The following is a 14542-nucleotide window of genomic DNA, read 5'->3' as shown; positions in this document are numbered from 1 at the left end:
TGAGCCTCAGTCCCCATTCATTTCAACTGGGTCCTTTTCCTTATAGTAGAAGTGAATGGTGACTGAGAGTGTCTAGCATTAAAGTTTGTTTCATAGAAGAAGGAAAGTCATTAGGGTTTGGAAGAACTTGGGCAAGTAAATGATAAAGTGATAAATGTGACCATGGCCCACAAAAAAACAGTCATAATTTATTTTATGATGTGTTTGAAATTTTATATTTTAAAATGTAATTTATTCATGTGATTATATATTTTCAGCATCATTACTCTAGTCTTGTTATCCTTCAGAAATCATTCGAATATGCTGATTTGCTGTTCAAGAAACATTTTAATATTATTATCATTATCATCATCAATATTTAAAAGAGTTTTGGGAGGTCAGGATCAATTCAGGGTTCTTTGATAAATAGAAAGATCCAAAGATCAGCATTTATCTGAAATAAAAAGCTTTTGTAACATTATGCAGTATACCGTTTAAAATCTTGGAGTCATAATATTTTATTTTGGGGGGAAAGAAATAATAGAAATAATACTTTTATTTAGCAAGGATGCTTTAAATTGATCAAAAGTGATGATAAAGACATTTATGTTACAAACGATTTTTATTTCAGATAAATGCTGTTCTTCCAAACTTTCTATTAATCAAAGAAACCTGAAAAAATTCAACATAATAATAATAATAATAAATGTTTTTTGAGCAGCAAATCAGAATATTAGAATGATTTCTGAACTAAAAATCAGCTTTGAGATCACAGGAATAAATGACATTTTAAAACATATTCAAATAGAAAACAGTTTTTTTGAATTGTAAAAATATTTTTCTTTTCTGTTTTTGCTGTATGTTGTATATAAAGCTGAATAAATGAGCTTTCCACTGATTTATGATTTGTTAGGATAGGACAATATTTGACCGAGATACAACTGTTTAAAAACCTGGAATCTGAGGGTGCAACATTTTCATTTTATTTTGATAAAACCAAAATACTGAGAAAATCGCATTTAAAATTGTTCAAATGAAGTTCTTAGCAATGCATATTACTAATCGAAAATTACGTTTTGATATATTTTTATAGTAGGAAATTTACTAAATATCTTAATAATATCCTAAAAATTTTTGGCATAAAAGAAAAATCAATCATTTTGACCCATGCAATGTATTGTTGGCTATTCCAACAAACCTGTGCTACTTATGACTGGTTTTGTGCTCCAGGGTCACAAATGGGTGAGACTGGTTAAACATTTTAACAATATTTTTAAGTTATCACCTTACTACTGCAGAATTTATTTCATGTTTAAAATAATAAACATACGTTTTCATTTCATAATCTTCCTGTTAAAATGTTGTTGTTTTTTAATGACAGGCTATACCACAGTTTTATAATATTCTGGAAACAACAGTAACTTTCTCTAACAGTTGAGGTGTAGGATTTTGTGTGATTCCAAAATACTTTATTCCCACTTTATTCCAGAAGTTACGAAAACAGGTGCAAATAAGCTCGAAAATGTGCAGTGTGCAGGCAAGCGTTATCTGTCGTCTGAAGTTTTTGACTTCAAACAGCTTTACTAAGATGCTCAGTGCTCATCGAGGCAGAACATTTCACCTTCCCTCTTATCAAAGTTGCAAAGTAAACTACAAGAAAACCGTCTGCAGTAAATCAGAGTGTAAACATGAACCTGAGAAAGACATTTTGGAAACAACATTTTGGATGCGATGCAGTGCCGAGCAGAGCGGCTAAAACGGTTGCGTGCAGCCATCCAGTATTTGGGTGTATGAAGGTAGGTTATTTTTTGATTCCAGTGCATCTAAAATTAAAAGGAAAAAAGTGCTTAATTAATACTCATCATTTTATGTCAGTAGCATCAAACAAAATGTGATTCTAGAATTCATAGCTGCGTTTATTCTCTGCTCTCTCAGTAAAGATACTGCCGCTTGTTTCACTTGGCTGCGAGCCCCCGGATGAAATAGGGGCCCGGGAAAGATTAATTCTATACATTTCAGTGGCAGGTTGATTGTATTTTATGCCTGGCCGCATGACTTGTGACCCTCTCTTCTGTCAGGGCTGTCAGAGCAAGCTGGCAGGGGCGTTTGGTTGCGTAGGCCTGAGGTGAGGAGGTATGTGCCCGGCTGCGAGCGTGTCCTTGGTTTTGTAATGAAGTTGTGAGGCTGAAATCACTCACTCCTGTGTGGCGTAGTGGCACGTCATGTTTTATCACAGGGATGCCACATTTACTCAGTCATTAGGGACCGAAAGCTAGTTTATCTCAGTTGCGATCCAGGCAGACTGATAGACACTTCAGGGGTGGCACGCATGTCAGCACTTTTGCAGTTCAGTCAAGGACTCGACTCCCGATATCGCTGTCATTCTCCATACGTCTCTGTCTTTCTCACGCTTGCTCGCTTTTGCATATCATCTGACAGGTTGACTCTTTGAAATAATGTCTGCCATAGTAACATCACTATATGACAAAGCACAAATTATGAGATTAACAAGTCATTATGCCGTCCACAAAAGATGCAGGTCAGGTCCAGGTGACTACTCTCTCAAACCAGAGAAAAATGTTATTACTCAGATGTTTTCAGACTTGCACACTACCAGTCAAAAGTTTTTGGACAGTAATGTTTTGTAAAGAAGTCTCTTCTGCTCACCAAGCCTGCATTTGTTTGATTTAAAATACAACAAAAGCACTAATATTGTGAAATATTTTTTTACTATTCAAAATAAATGCTTTGTATTTGAATATATTTTTCAATGTAATTTATTCCTGTGGTCAAAGCTACATTTTTAGCATCATTACTTCCAGTCTTCAGTGTCACATGATTCTTCAGAAATCATTCTAATATGCTGATTTGCTGTTCAGGAAACATTATTATTATCAATATTTACAACAGTTGAGTACATTTTTTTCATCAGCATGTCTAAATAAAAAGCTTTTTTTTTTTTACATTATATACTATACCATTCAAAAGCTTGGGGTCAGTATACTATTTTATTTTTTGGGGAAAGAAATCATAGAAATAAATACTTTTTTAGCAAGGATGCTTTCAATGAATCAAAAGTGATAAAGACATTTATAATGTTACAAAAGATTTCTATTTCAGGTAAATGCTGAACTTTCTATTCATCAAAGAAACCTGAAAAAATCTATTCAGCTGTTTTTAACATAATAATAAAAAAAATTTAGCAGCAAAGGAATAAATTACATTTTAAAACATATTCAAATAGAAAACGGTTATTTTAAAAAGTAAAAAGATATATAAAAGGAATAAAAATGAACTAAATATAAACAATATGTAATTTTATATAATAATTATATAATAAAACATATACAGTATATAATAAAACATTTCTTCAACTTGATGTATTGAAATAACTAAAGCTGAAACTGAAATAAAAATGTAATAACAAAAGGCAAAAACACCCAAAAAATGACTTAAAAAAATAAAAAAAGTGAAAAAAATTAAAAGCAATAATAAACCTATTATATCTCACTGATACTATAACTGTTATTAACAATAAGAGTACAGAGAATGATTAATATGGACAGCATATTGAAATCTCTGACTTGAAATCTATGACATTACTTTGTTGTTGTTTTTTTTTTGTTGAGAAAAATCTGAGAAGGATTCACTCTTAAAGAGATAATTCACTTAAAAATGTAAATAAAAATCATAATTTACTCACCTCATGTCAGTCCAATCACTTTCTTCTGTGGAACACAAGATAACCATTTTTTTTTTCCATAAAATGGAAGTCAATGGGGTCCAAACTGACATTTTGGTGCTTGGAATTACATGAGGGTGAGCAAATTATGACATTTTTTGGTGAATTATTCTTCAATTCAAATCTCATAGCTGTCTAGGAGAAACAATTGGGACTTCTTTCAACACAATGCATTAAGAACCATTTGTGAATTTTTTTTTTTTTTTTTTGCCTAAATATCATATTTGATCATTTAGTACTGCCCTTCAGAGGCTACAGAAGATGGCTACATATTTCCCAGAAGACAAACTTAGTTGAAGTGTGAAAAGATGGATCTCAATAATAAAGTCATTGTTGGAAAGGGTTCAAATACACAAAAATGAAAACCAAAGAATTTGTGGGACCTGAAGGATTTTTGAAGAACAGCAGGCAGTTTAACTGTTCAGGACAAACAAGGAACTTACAAACAACTAAACAAAAAACACAGCTGTGGATTTTTCAGGTAAGAACACAGTATTAAGAATCAAGGGGGTGTAAACTTTTGAAACAGGTAATTTTTATAAATTTAACTATTATTTTCTCTTGTGGACTAGATGTAAACATCTTTTATGTGAAATATCTTATTTAGGTCAGTATTAAATTAACAATAACATGCATTTTGTATGATCCCTCTTTTTTTGGTAAAATAATTAACATTTTGCAGATTCTGAAAGAAGGATGTAAACTTTTGACCTCAACTGTATGTGACGACATAGTTTCAGTTTTAAAGTCGTGCATGATGTTAAAATTGTTTTGAAGTCATAACAATATTCTGCAAGTAACTGTGTGTACTTTGTGTGAGAAGGAATAAAAGTTGTCAGAGTTGTACTGCCTCTAGTATTTATTTAAACTAGAAACTGCAGTGATTCGTAGCCTACATATAGGTACGTTTTTTTTTCAGTTTTGCAGAAATGTATATTGAAGCACATTTTCCATCACATCCACAAGTATGTGGCTGCCAAAATCCACACACACACACACACACACACACACACACACACACACACACACACACGCACACGCACATTCATGCACAAGCTCTCTCAGGCATACTTTGTCTTTCTTCAGTGCTCACGGTGCACGCTCTGTTGATGTTTGTTTAATTAAAAACTGATAATTGTGTTGTCACAGTTTGTGTTTTGTTGAGCAGAGATGAGATGGACAGGTCTCCAGGCAGAGAAAGCATGCATGTTGCCTCATGAATAGTAATATGCATTCTGTTTATCCAACTGCAACACACCTGTGGATCAGCTTCTTCCACCTGAGGCCCTCACCACCACTTCATTTCCAGAATTTTGAGCAAATGTTGACCCACCACAATAGAATCAAAATAGAATCTCTTTTCATGCGGGTAATTACATGTTATTTGCTAATTTTAGAGCTCTGAATTAGAGGGTTCCACATTTGGTCAGTTTGGTTGAGGTCTCTGAGTTCAGCGTAGACATTTGCCTGGCAACACAGCTGAGAATATGTGAATATAGAGTTGCGTTGTGTGGTTAATCATGAAGTAGGATTTAAATATATCTCAAAGGTCACCTAGCTAATCAAACAAGTAACTCAACCAATATTTGATGTTATTTTTTCTCATCAAAATATGTGAATGTTACATTTATGACCTTTATGACTGACACTGAGCTGTGGCACTGAAGTGGGTGATGCCGGTTCGAGTCTCATATGCAACATTTCCCAATCCTGTTCCGTCTCTTTATTCATCACATCCTGTTCTATCTTCCCTTCTGAATAGATAAAACAAAAAGTAGCTTCTTCTGTATCATCATGCGTTTGTCAAAAATCTTTTGACATCGAACAGAAAATCTTACTCTCAAAATCTGTTGCCCCAGTTTAATGTTCTGAGTTATTGAGGTTAAGTTGAGGCACTGAGCAGTTAAAAAGAATCATAGTTATTTTCATTTTGTGTTAGCTGAATTAGCTGAATCATTCATTTAGTGAATCCTTTGCTTGTGTACAGTGCATGCTATTAAATATTGCAGATAGAGATGATTAATTCAGATATTTTAAATCAAAATGTCATCATCAGCTCATTATTTTCAATAGATTTCATATGCTTTCATTCATACAACTTTTAATACCTAATACAAACACTGGAGAGAAATGTGAAGTTTTATGAACTCCTCAAAAAGAAGTCTTTTTTCCACCTCTCTTTCTGTCTGTCTATTTGTGAAAGGTAATCTATAATGCATATGCCTTGGCTATGGCTGCATATTGTCTTACAAAGGCAGCTCAAAGTGCTCTGTTCAGCGGAAAGGCCAGCACATGCTGACAGATGCTGCAGGAACCTGCAGGAGCATACACCCATACACTTACACACTGGATGAGCGAGATAAAGATGCATTGCTCAACAGAGAGAGGGATTACACAGCTGAGCACGACTGATTCAGACAGAATCATTCAAAGCCAAGAGAAGCCATACAGATCACCCTAGACCAGTGAGGTAGATACACAAAATGGAAGAAACAGAGAGTGAGATGATAGGGTTTTGTTTGTAAAAACAATGACATGATAAAGATGATTTTATGATGCAATCAACCAAGGGTCAGAGTTGCCTCCATAGCCCCTGCTGGTAGAATCCATGACTGCATAGTGTTTTTATACAAAGTTAATATTGCATAGCTTATCTCAGTGACTCAATATATAGTCAGTACTGTATGTGAGCAATGCACAGTAGCGGTGCTTTGTTACATGTTGAATTAGTGTGTTTTAACAAGTCACTTTAGTGAATGATTCAGTGACTCATTCTTAATTTGTTCCTGAATAAATAGAACTGCATTCCATTCCATTGTTTAGGGAACCCCGGATATTAAGACTTAATAGGCTTAATATAATGTAAATGATGTATCTTACTGAAACGTAATAGAAAACCCAAAGATTTACGTTATTTAAAAATCCACATTGTTAATACATATTTTAGACTGTGAGGGGCGCCATTATTTCGATGATGTGAAATGGTTGCACTCATTGAGCTTCTGGCGCTACCTGTTGCTATTTTTACTGCGACACAACTCAGAACACACAAGTCGGAAAATAAAATACTGATGCGATGCCACATTGTGTGGCTTTTGGTTGTTATTTTCAGTTGAAGGCCAACAAGAGAAGCGATGTAGGTCTTCACTGCTTTCCTAGTGATAAGAAGAGAAGAAAAGCATGGGAAGATACCTGTGGATGCATAAAACTTTCTAAAGACCTGTGTCTTTGTTCTCTGCACTTTAGTCATGATGGCTTTGAGGCTTTTAGTAGATCACAGTTACTTAAAGCGCTTACAAATGGCAGAGAAAGAAACCATCAAAGTGTCCATCAGTTATACCCTTCGAAATCCTTAATTCTAAAGAGCATTTTGAAGTTGTCAGTTCTGTTTTGGAACAACCCTTCAATAAGACGGTCATGGTTGTTTGACTTCTAAGTGCCTTTCGGGTTTGAATTTATCTCGTTTGAATGAGTGAATGAGTGTTGAGTGAATGATTCAAAGACTCATCCCTAAATAAATGAATCACACAAGTGACTCACTCACAAAGATGACTATTTATCGCCACCTATTGTTGTACCAATGTACTATACTCCATTGTCGATATAGTGTAGCAGTGTATGAAGCACAGATCAAGCAGCATTCTGTTGGAAAACGTGGTGGATTTGCGTGACCACTGGCTCCTTCACATGAAACTCCCAATCGCATGGATTCCTATTGAAATGGAGAGAATAGGTAACACAGCAGACCAGAGCCAGCTCCAAGTGGGCGGAGCAATTCCAAACTATGTCGCAATGACCGTCATTTGTCAGTGCCTCACTTTAATGAGTGCGTAGATGACACGAAGCTGCAGATGTTAGCTACATTAAAAACAGATAGACGCTATTTGAATGAGTTTCTATGGAGACCGGAACAGAAAAGCATTCAATCTGACTTTAGAATTCGTAATGGCGGCGCTCATGTTTTACTCAGGAAAAAGGTCTATAGTTCCACATGGGTTGAATAGCTATAGCATGGCAATAGGTGGGTGTGTCTCTACAACAGGTCAAAATAAAGTCCAATAAAGTGCCTCCATCCATAATAAAAAGTGCCTCACACGGCTCCAGCGGGTGAATAAACACCTCTTGTAGCAAATCGATGCGTTTTTGTGAGAAAAATATCCATATTCAAAACTTAATAATCACTTTAATCTAGCTTTCACTTACTGTTGTGCATGGAACCAGCTCTAGGCAGATGACGTAGGCATGCGTGCGTAGTGAGTCTCATAAGTCTTTGTTTACAGGAGCAAAGGAAACAAAGTTTGCTTACTTTTTGCTTACTTTTAGCTTATATTGAAATTCTCTGACATTATTCTTTACAAATCCTTGTTTTGTCCTTTAAATTCATGACCGTTGTTTTGTTTTGATCTCTCCACTTGTGTATCCACGTTCGTCACTGAGCGGCACATGCACAATGCCGACATCCTGCATCATCCACCCAGAGTGATTATTACGTTTTAAAGGAACACTCCACTTTTTTGGAAATAGGCTCATTCTCCAACTCCCTCCGAGGTAATAAGTTGAGTTTTACCGTTTTGAAATCCATTCAGCCGTTCTCCTGTTCTGGCGATATCACTTTTAGCATAGCTTAGCATAGATCATTGAATCCTATTAGACCAATAGCATCGCGTTCAAAAATGACCAACGAGTTTGGATATTTGTCCTATTTAAAACTTGACACTTCTGTAGTTATGTTGTGTACTAATACCGGCGCAAAATGTAAAGCTGCGATTTTCCAGGCCGATAAGATTAGGAACTACACTTCCATTTCAGCATAGTCAAGGAAGTTTGCTGATGTAACATGAGCCTATTTCCAAAAAAAGTGGAGTGTTCCTTTAAATATGGATATTTTTCTTACCAACATGCAAGTGTGAGGCACTTTTTATTATGGATGGGTGCACTTTATTGGACTTCTTTTGACCTGTTGAAGAGAAACACTTACTATTGCCATGATAAAGCTGGAAAGAGCCAGGACATTTTTTTTTAATATAACTCCGACTGGATTCGTCTGAAAGAAGGAAGTCATATGGATGGTTTGAGGGTGACTAAATAAGAGGCTAATTTTCATTTTAGGGTAAACTAACCCTTTATTGCCAGTAACTTGAAAGTCTCCACCTACTTAAGCATAAGCTCCTCTCACTTGGAGGTCTTCAGGCTGCAGTGACATACCCTAAAATTACCTACAATATTTTGCAGTGCAGCGGTAAATGTCAAAAAAAATAAAAAATAAAATAAAATTGCCGACACTAAATGATGTTTAATTAACAAGGTTCGGGAGGAGCACGATCAGATAATCAATCCATTCGGCACAGGTGCAACTCGTTTAACCAATCATTCAATTAGCGCATCATCTATATATTGCCAGCCGTTTTACCGCCATCCAGCGACAGTTTCTTGGCATCCCTCCTCCACCCCTACTCCCCACTTCTAATCTGTTTCTATCCTAAACTAGCAAGGGGAGTTCTCTGGGTCCGGCCTGTATTCCGGCCCGGAACCCTTTCCCAGGACAGCACGCCAAAATATGCTTATTACTCGCTCAAGCAGATTAGATGTAGGGGCGAACTCGTGAAAGATTGATGTCTGGAATGCACAAAGACAGAAAGCCACAGTCAAATTCAGGGACCTAAACTATAAATGTTAATACAGCATAATAAATGTTTTACCAGTGACGGATAGCTTTCTCCTGGTATTACATACCTCTTTATAACCAACAACTCCAGAAACTATGTTGTATATACAACTTGGAGTGTCTCTCAAGCTGTCCGCTAATACGAAAGTCCTAGGGATATTACCGTTGTCTCCAGCAGATGGCAATGTTTAGAGTGTCATCGCATCTCCCCCACAGCGCACTCAAAAGCCTGTAAAGCCATTGTGATGCAACAATGCCTTGGCCTGCCTGCCTCCATCCTACTCTGTTATATCCAAACACTGCCTGTCAGCACCCAGATTGAATTTGGACATCTCATTTCCAGCCTGGGGAAAAAGTGTTTTTACAAGGTCAACAATAGGCAGAGAAAAAAAAAAGAGAGAGGGATGAAAGATACAAGCGAGAAAATTTCTGCAGTTCAGAGCAATCAATATCTCCTCCTCTCTCACGTGGGAGTTACTGTATACTATGAAACTATCCCGTATCTCAGGGGCTCACACACATATGCCGCTACATGAAAGGCGGTCCTATTGTTCCGTGGTTTCCGGGGGGAGTGCTTTGTGTTTTTGCAGGGGGTGGAGGCCGGGGAGGGTTTTTATTGTTCGTGATAAATATGGTATGTCTCCTTAGTGATTACATGCTTGCCTAATTCTATATAAATTATACACACAAGCACACGCACGCATTCAAACTTGAGAGGATCTGCTGCGACTTTAGAAACAGTGCGTATGTGTGTGTTTATCTTGAAAAAACACTGTGAACAAAGCTTTAACCTCTTTCTCCACCTCTTAATCAGTGGCGGCTACTGGTCTGTCAAATAGGGGAAGCTCATTTTCGGTCTACATCATAAAATTGTCTATTTATTTAAAAGTAAATTCTGCCCTACGTTCCTTTTCAAGAAAATGGTCTGTGACCCTGTCGTACCAACTAGGCGTCTTTTCCAGTGACTTTTCGTGTGCAGTTTCATATGAATGAATGATCTAAAAAAAATATTAAACTCTGTAAAAGTGAAACAAGGAATGTGGTGTATAATTGTGTGAAATGTATGATGAAAATCAAGCAATTTCGCCAAGCAAATATAAAGAAATAGGTTGCAGCAGTTTTTATTTCGACTGAACTTGAGAAATCCACGATGGGACTGAGCGGCCGCAGAGAGCGCGAACGAATAGCTTCAGCGATTCCTTATAGGACAAAATCGCTGTCAGTCAAAAGGAGATGCAATCTTTCGACAGACCCTCCAATCATCACGCAGAAGCTCAGCGTCCAGGCCAGCCCACTCCTCATTCACCCCCAGAGACGCTGAGCGTCCGTGGGCGGGACATAATCGCAGCGTTTATCCAATGACCGTCTAGTTTCAAAGCACTGAAAAAAAACGTTCAAAGCAGCCCCATTGAAGTCAATGGACGCTGGGCTTCAATGGGGAAATGCACTGTGACGCTACGGGAATGTATGAGAAGAAAATCAAGTCAGCCGACCTGCTATATCTACAGTAACTGATTCTGAACGAATTCGTCTTTGAGATGAACGTTTTCTAACGCATTTTTAGTCAATAAAATGTTAATACAATAGTACGTAATTTGACCATTAATTTTGTGACATTATAGGGGAAGCTGAGCTTCCCTTGCAGTCTTAAAGAAATCGCCACTGCTCTTAATGTGGGCCAAGTGAACAGATCAAAGCAGGAGACTGTACCTCTAGAGGTGCACATCCTCTCTCTCCCTCTCTCTCTCTCTCTCTCTCTCTCTCTTTCTCTCACACACACAAACACACATACACTCGCAGATACTGAACCCCCTACTGATTCCATCAAACCCTCGCTACACTTTTCCTCCCTACCGTCACACTCTCCCTCTGTTCAAGTAAGATTACTCACACCAATTTCTACAGTTTCTTTGTTTTAGTCATAGTTTTTGTTTTTGAAGTCAACATTTTATATGTCAGATTCAAATTTGCTTGTCAGTTTTACTCCAATGGAATGGAATGTTACAATATTTTGAATTCTTTGTGCTTTATTATTATTGTCTGTGTTTTAGTGTGACTATTTTGTCCTTTTCCTTACTACCTTTCAGGGCTATGTACATTTTAGTTGCGTTGCTGTCTATGCAGCTCTTGGATGTCATCAAAAATATCTTAATTTGTTTTTCTGAAGATAAACAAAGGTCTTACGGGAGACATAAGGGGGTAAATAATTAATAACATAATTTTCATTGTTTAGATAAACTATCACTTTAAGAAAAATTGCAAAGGAAAGGAAAAGGTAATGTTTTCGATTACATATTATGATGGCACAATTGCAAAAAATAAATACATGATGTGCGTCAATACATTTTTTAGAATAAACACTGCAATATTTAAAAAAAAAAATAAGAATTGTCATTTTTGATTTCATGGTGACTTTAAATGTAGGGCCTATAAAATTTGCAAGGTAAATTGTTTTGTGGTGCTTAAACTGTTCCTGTTAGCAGAAACCTTTATGATCAAATAATCAGTTACCCCTAACATGGTAACTCACACTGACACCCATCAGTCACACTATCAAGGGCGCCAAGATCTTTTGGTGTGAAAGTGAATTATTACGCGGAATGACATTCAGGATGCGTGACATGGAATCGGGTTATTGTTTTAAGTGAAAAATGCATTCTATCCTCAGAATGCATTACAGTGCTTGCCGCCAAGGTTAAAGAATATGCGAATATCCTTTCCTTGGAGTTGTACTTCACAACGCCCACCGCTCTCATCTCATTATCTAAATGACAGGTCTGGGAGAGGGACAGTGCTTTGACTCGTACACGCTACTGGTCTTTAGTGCTGGATAATAATCAGCGGTGACACTCGTTATCCAAAATCACCTCTGTCATCATATGAGTGTCTTTCAATCCTGATGGGATAATCAGTGCCAATGACCATCAGTTTGAGTGTCATGTTAAATACCTGCTGCTTCATGTTCTGTTATCTCACACACACACACCTGCTCACTCAGGGACTGCTAAGGGTGGTATGCGAGATACTGGGCAAATAGCCAAACTGAAATAGCCGGTACAGCAGCAGAACTTTACTTGGCTCACAACATCCAGGCAATGTTTAGAAATCAACATAAAATCAAAATGTACCTTTTAATCTATGTGTCTTGCCTTATTGTTAATGAATTGTTAGTGTATGTTATTGTTAATGTATGCTATATATATATATATATATATATATATATATATATATATATTTCTTAAACACTACACTCTACCTACTCCTCTAATTAAAATCAATTGATATATTCAACATAATGTTTTTTTTCTATAATATTTTTTATAATATATAATGTTTAATACTACAATAATAATAAAAAATGCTAAATCGTCATACAACAAAAGTCAATTTTGTATACTTCATGTATCAACAATGTTTCAATTAATAAATACAATTATATATCTATAAACAAATCTATTATATACATCTAAAAAAAGTTACAAACGAATGAATGAATGACTAGATAGATAGATAGATAGATAGATAGATAGATAGATAGATAGATAGATAGATAGATAGACAGATAATAGATAGATCGATCGATCGATCGACAAACAGATGATAGATAGACAGATGATAGATAGATAGATAGATAGATAGATAGATAGATAGATAGATACATCGACAGACAGATGATAGAAAGATAGACAGACAGACAGACAGACTTATGATAGTTAGATCGATCGATCGACAAACAGATGATAGATAGATAGATAGACAGACAGACAGTCAGACAGACAGACAGACAGACAGACAGACAGACAGTCAGACAGACAGACAGACAGACAGACAGACAGACAGACAGACAGACAGACAGACAGACGAGAGATAGATTGACAGACAGACAGACAGACAGACAGACAGACTGATGATAGATAGATAGATAGATAGATAGATAGATAGATAGACAGACAGACAGATAGATAGAATCCTCTAATTAAAATCAATTGATATATTCAACATGTTTTTTTCTATAATATTTTTTATAATATATAATGTTTAATACTACAATAATAATAAAAAATGCTACATCGTCATACAACAAAAGTCAATTTTGTATACTTCATGTATCAACAATGTTTCAATTAATAAATACAATTATATATCTATAAACAAATCTATTATATACATCTAAAAAAAGTTACAAACGAATGAATGAATGACTAGATAGATAGATAGATAGATAGACACAGATAATAGATCGATCGATCGACAAACAGATGATAGATAGACAGATAGATAGATAGATAGATAGATAGATAGATAGATAGATAGATAGATAGATACATCGACAGACAGATGATAGACAGACAGACAGACAGACAGACAGACAGACAGACAGACAGACAGACAGATGATAGATAGTTGGACTGACAGACAGACTGATGATAGATAGATAGATAGATAGATAGATAGATAGATAGATAGATAGATAGATAGATAGATAGATAGATAGATAGATAGATAGATAGACTGACAGACAGACAGATGATAGATAGATAGATAGATAGATAGATAGATAGATAGATAGATAGATAGATAGATAGATAGATAGATAGATAGATAGATAGATAGATAGACTGACAGACAGACAGATGATAGATAGATAGATAGATAGATAGATAGATAGATAGATAGATAGATAGATAGATAGATAGATAGATAGACTGACAGACTGATGATAGACAGACAGACAGACAGACAGACAGACAGACAGACAGATAGATAGATAGATAGATAGATAGATAGATAGATAGATAGATAGATAGATAGATAGATAGATAGATAGATAGATAGACTGACAGACAGACAGACAGATGATAGATAGATAGATAGATAGATAGATAGATAGATAGATAGATAGATAGATAGATAGATAGATAGATAGATAGACTGACAGACAGATGATAGATAGATAGATAGATAGATAGATAGATAGATAGATAGATAGATAGATAGATAGATAGATAGATAGACAGATAGATAGATAATAGATCGATCGATCAACAAACAGATGATAGATAGATAGATAGACAGACAGACAGACAGACAGATGATAGATAGACAGACAGACAGACAGACAGACAGACAGACAGACGAGAGATAGATAGACTGAC

Source organism: Garra rufa, chromosome 9 (genome assembly GCF_049309525.1).
Source record: "Garra rufa chromosome 9, GarRuf1.0, whole genome shotgun sequence".
Lineage (NCBI taxonomy): Eukaryota > Metazoa > Chordata > Actinopteri > Cypriniformes > Cyprinidae > Garra > Garra rufa.
Note: the sequence above shows the minus strand (reverse complement) of the source record.